We start from the raw sequence: 6,000 nt of genomic DNA on the forward strand, positions 1-6,000 counted from the left end.
CCTGTACTGGAGTAGTTACACACCGATCTGTCCTCTGTGAATATGTCTAGCGCCTTCTTAAGCCTATTTATATTTCAGGAAAGAAAATGGGACAATTTTCTGCAAAGCACTATGAAACCAAACCCTGAAAAGGTGCACCCTGGCACAGAGTGCTTATATAGTAAATTTAGTAGCTAAGAGAAGACTCCAAGCAGAGGAGAAGTATAAGATGGTAATGGGACGCTACCCATCAGCATGATAGATGGTGGCCTCCGCACTGCTGCAGCCTTTTGCTTGTGGAGTGTTTTGCAGCACACATCACAGGTGTGCTGTAGTAGGGATTTAGAGAAGAAGGAGGCAACTTTTCAGATGTTTATGGGAAGCCTTTTCTAGTGTGAGGGACAACAAGGCAGAAAGCACCAATGAGTATGTCTGAAAATATGACACCGGAGCTGATGGAGGTAGGAGTTGGCATCTCTCTGGTGAAAAGAGACGAGAGGTAGGAGCAGAGGAGGTGTAGATTAGGGCTGTGGGAAGAGGCAAGAAGTGAGTCCCTTTTACCTCAGATCCCTGGAGGAGAAGTTTTTGGAAAGCATGTGGATATGAGTCTCTCCATGCTGGAAAAGAATCAAGCGTTTTGGGGAGTGGGTAGGGAGAATTAGAAAATCGAGCTGCTTCTCCTTCTAGCGTCATCAAAAAAATCAAGTTACGCTTCACATTGAGGCCTCGCAGCAGGAGGAAGTGGGCTTCTGCTGTATCGCCTGATGCATGGTAAACAGGGCCCTTTAAATCATGATCTGAAATCAAAATGATGTGTGAAACTCATTTAAATAACTGTTAAAGAAGGCACTGTGTATGTGGGTCTGAGCACCCAACTCACAGGGCCCAGAGACCCTACTGGGTGGTCAAGTCACTGCAGGCCGATGGGGCAGGTTAGGGGCAGCCGGGAAGCCAAGATGCCTTTTGTTGAGGATCAGCTAACATCACTTACCCAGTGCTGCCGCCAGGGAAGAGCACACACCCAGCTGGTCACTTTGACTCACGCTAAGCTGCTCAGCTGTGGCCTGGCTTTTGAGGTCCTGTGTTGATAGTGCCAGGGATTGCTGTCCTCTTACCTGCACCTAAATACCATCAGAAACCATCCTGTAGTGTGATTTACGAAATGCGTCGCAGCCATCTTCCCATTCAAATGAAGAAAACACAAGAAAAAAACAAACAAACTATATATAGAGATCTGCTGTTACCAAGACGTCTGGAAACAAATCTTCCTCCACCCCCTCTGGCCCCACACATACCCTTGCACCCAGGGTTGCAACTGAGATGGGGAGAGCTCGGTCTGGGAGAAGCAACAGGGTGAAGGTTTTTAAGGCCTTCTTTGATGCTGTTTTCTCCCTACAGGGCAGTCCTGCTTACAGGGTCAGACTCTACCATAGACCAAGGCATAGCTGCATGCCTCTGGGATAAACGTTAAGAGATGAATATCAGCCGTCAGGGCAATTAAATGTGGTTGCCCAGGGCAGCCTGGGCACCCACGGCGCATGTGCATCAGAGACCTTGGCCATTTCGGTCCTGACACCTCTCACATTCAGGTTGTTTCCTAACAGTCATTATTCAATTTTTCCCAGAGGTTAAAGTCCCTCCACTTGTATGTAGATCAGCCATGCGAGGAATAGAAGTACTCAAAACACACTTTTTATAAGACCATTCCCAGAATTTTTATTCTCCTATTTACCCTGGCTGAGTGGTTCAGGCCCCGGGTAGGTGTCCCTCTGATCCCAGGCACTGCAATCCCTTTTCTGTTCAGCAAATGAGATTAGCGGGTGTTGCCGTTCCCTTCATGGGCTTAGGTTTGCCTGAGCTTCCTGGGAAGCTATGAGCCCCCAGGGAGCATCCTGGGAGGTGCAGAGAGCCCTGCGGTGCCTGCCTCTCCGGGGAAAGCGCCTGCTCTCCCTGGCCAGCATCAAAGGCGAGGAGGGGGCAGCCTTGCAGTCATGGGGCTCCTGCTAAACGCTGAAGCTGAAATGCCTGGAAGACCAAACTGACTGTAGCTTTATGCTTTTTTTCCCCTCCCTTCTTTTTTTTTTTCCTTTGCATCACTTCAAATAATTTGATGCTGAATATTTAAGACTGTTTTGTTGTCTTTGCTTCACCTCATCTGACCTCAGGATCTTCAGGATAATGGCAGATGATGATGAAGATGATATTATTCTGCTGTTTTACAGTGCCGCTTTCTGAGACTCCCTGAGCCCTTCAGCAGTGGTTACTTGTTAAGGCCTGCAAGCCATCTAAAGCAGGTTAATTTATTATTCCCGCCTTGCTTATGGTGAGAAGTTGTGACTTGTTCAAGGGAAGTGGAAGGAAAGGCAGGACTCGTGGGCTTGAACCGTGTGGCATGCTCCCTTTTTGGGGAAGGCATGTGGCAGGAAGGGTACGCCGTGCTTTTTCAACATGTAGCATGGCTTGCATAGTGATGTAGCCTGTGAAAGGTTTGTGCCTGGAGTAATCAGTACTAAGGCACGCAGGACATTAGACTGAATGGGCAGGAAGGAAGACCCTGTAGTAGCCAAACAAAACTAAGCTATTTCTGTAATAGTGGGTAACTGGTTCCTGGACTTGATCCGCTGAGGATTTTTGTCCCCCCGGTGCGGGGCTGTGGGGGGAGAGGTGATCCTCCAGGCTCTCTGCCTGCACCCCCGCTGCCTGGTGCAGGGCCAGCAGGTCAACCCGCAGCGGGTATGGGCTGGAGAGGCTGCCCGGGGAGGGGTGTCATTAATATTTTTTTCTTTGGGAGGCCTGGGGAAAGCGGCAGTGTGGAGGAGCAGAGGATAACAGCACGGTGGTTTCCGCAGCGGAGAGCGGAGCAGCCCGCGCCTGCCTGAGCCCTGTCGGCAGTACCTGCGCCGCGGCGTCGGAGGCTGCGGTTTAACAGCCCGGCTGGCGGGGGGGAAGGGAGCCCGTCAGCCGCCCGAAGCCTCCGGGGGGCTGTATACTTGTTTTCCTTCTCTGTAACATTACATAATGCGAGGTAGAAAATGTTTGTACAGTAGCTGTATTGGTCCTTGGGGCGAGGGGGGGGAAGGAAAGAGGCGGTGGATAATTTGAGGCTCTTTATTAGACCAATAAATCATTTATAATGCACTAGCTTTCAGGCCGGTCCCTTATTGCTCGTGTCAGCCGCAGTATGTTACTTGGCGACCGAAGGTAGCGGCGCACGCGGGAGCTCCCTTAAATCGGAGGGGCAGAGCTGAGCCACCTGTGCCTCCCCAGCACAGGGGCTGCTCCAGAGGCCGGGGCCGGCGGCGACATGGGATGGAGGCGGTGGCTCGGCCTCGGTGGTCCCTGGGGACAAATCCAACCCCGGCTGGTGACATGCACCTGGCCTCGCACGAAACGCGCTGCAGTATCCGGCCCTGTCCCCTGGCTGGGGGTGAAGTGTCGGGAGCTACTGACAGTGGGGGGACTGGCCAGTGGCCCTGGGGCACCCGGCCCTGGGTGGCTTTGAGGGTGCCACATAGTGTCTCCGCATTGCCTGCAAGCTCAGGTAGCCGGCATATTAATGGGAGCACCCCAACACCGCTGAGCCGTGACCGGCAGGGAGCAGATGAGGCCGAGTCAGGTTTTCCTTTTCCTAGCAGCACTCCACTGCAAAAGTAATAAGGTGTCCTACACCCGTCATCATGGTATTTGGGGTCTTGACAGAGCTTAGTCTCTGGGCAAAAATCGCCTTGGTTTCTGGGGTGCTCCGGGTGCCGGGGGGACGGCTGAGGAGGAGCATCGCCCAGCTGAGGAGGACTGTGCAGTAACAGGTGGGGTGGTTTTTTTTTTTTTTTTTAAAGTTCCTTGTTTTTCACATTTCAGTTTTGTCTCATGGACTTGAAATGGCGAAGCTCTCCAAAATGATGCCTTTCGATAGCCTGCCGGCATTTCCACATGCTTCAGAGCACCCCAGCTGGCCTGATGTCTTAACAAACAGTAGCCGTATCAATCCCCTCCTCCCCCGTTCCCACTGTCCCTCCTCCCCCAGCAAAGAAATCCCTTTCTATAGCTTATCTCCAGAGAGGTCTAAGCATGGCAGAGAAGATAGATGCTCCTTCCAGGTGAGGTCATGCAGGGTTGGGCTCTGGGGGCATCCGACCAAACACGCTTCTCTGTTGAGCGAGCAAATGCTTTGGGAAGGGGGCCTGCTGGACTGGCTGAGCGCGTGCTGCCTGTGAGCTTGGTTTGAAAGCAAAAAAAGGCCAAGCAATTTCAAAGGAACCTAATGGGGAGAGGTAAACGGCAAAATCGTAGCAAATACCATTCTCTGTTATGAAATATATGTCTGGGGTGGGAGAAAATTGAGTGACACGCCTGTTTCTGTGGGATCTGATTCAACTGTAAACTCTGTCATGAGTTCTTTGCATCCTTGTGGACTGTTTGATGGAAGCACCAACTAAAAACAAATCCTAGGGTGAGACGGTGAGTCTTGCTGGCAAGCATTTGTGGTGTCAAGAGAGAAATATCACTCACCTAACCACATGAATTATACATTATGCTGCAAAATCCCTGATGTCAATACACGAATGATATTCCCATTGTTTTGCCTAAAATGATTGATAGCAAAAGAATTCAAATTATATCCACGCAGCAATTGTCCTGGTCTAAGTACATCTCCCTTATCCATGTGGGTATGCTTGTGCTGAAAAAAATGTTTGTAGCATATTAGGTGCTTTAGGAATAGGTTAGAATAGGATGCTGAAATAGTTTCAAATGTCCAACAATTAAAAACTATGTCAGGGTAGTCCATACTTACTGTGGTGCCTTCTCCTTTTTCTCATGGAACTGTGAGTAACGTGATAAATGTCACCCCAGACCATCAGAGGGAGTAGGAAAAGAAGTTTATTCCCAGGCAATGGAAGTGATCTGAGAAATAAACTTGTGTGTAAAGACTTCTCTCTCTCTCTCCAAAAAAGACAGGCAAATGGGAAGCAGAGTCAAATCGAACGTCATCCCCAATGCAGATGGGTATTGAGGTCAGCAGCGTACCTTCTCAATGTGACAGGACCGAGAGGGTTGTGAAATTATATATAATTGATGGTAAGGAAAGTATTATTTTAAAGAACACAAAGTTTATTAAAATTCCCACTAGTAGATCTTGCTAGGGTTTTTGCAGAAGAACGGATAACAAAACTAGAAAACAGAATTTACCTTTATTTGCTTCTTAGGTTGCCTTTGCCCTGATATAAATCAGGATATAAATCAGTTACTGATTGCATTCCTAGTCTCAGCTGTTATGAGTGTTCATATGTTTAATCGGTCCTGGCTGCTTTTAGAAAGAATTGCATTCAGCTGGGTATATGAATGGTGCACAATTGTCTTGTTCCTGTTATACTTCACCCTATACGAAATAATGCTATGTGAAAAACTGATTTTTTGGTTTGGTGACCAAATTAAAAATATGTCATTTTGGACTGAACAAAAAAGTGGATTTTGCCTGAGGTTGAAGACAACATTTTCTTTATGTTCTTTGGATGTTTCTTTACCTCTTTCAAAACATAAGTTCATTTTGAAACAACATCACTCCAGGATGTTTTGGAAATGTCTAAACAAATTACTTGGAAAATATGGCTGAATTAGAATAGTTGCTGCAAAACTGCTTCCCTCCCTGCCCATGGAATAAACTGTATGCCTAAAAAATTTAGCCTGGCCCTGGTTATGAGTTCCTTCAAAGATTGTGTTGGTGAAAACAGAGTATAGATTTGATTAGACTGAGATCCAGACTGCAGAGCTGGCTCAGAGCATCTCAGTAAGGCAGGGAAAATTGAATTTTGCTGCTCCAGAGAGGGAGGAGGGACCGGGCCATTGCTGGAACTGCAAAGGGTGGAAGAGGAGGAGCACCAGGACGGAGGGAGAGCCCCGAAAGCTGGGGCTCCCGGCAATTTGCCCAGGCATCCACGTTTGCGCCTCCTACTGGGCTCCCACAGCTGGAGACATGGCCATGGGGCCCCAGACTCGGGATGGGGCGGGGGGAGCAGGGAAGAG

This window comes from Struthio camelus, chromosome 1, assembly GCF_040807025.1.
Source record: "Struthio camelus isolate bStrCam1 chromosome 1, bStrCam1.hap1, whole genome shotgun sequence".
Lineage (NCBI taxonomy): Eukaryota > Metazoa > Chordata > Aves > Struthioniformes > Struthionidae > Struthio > Struthio camelus.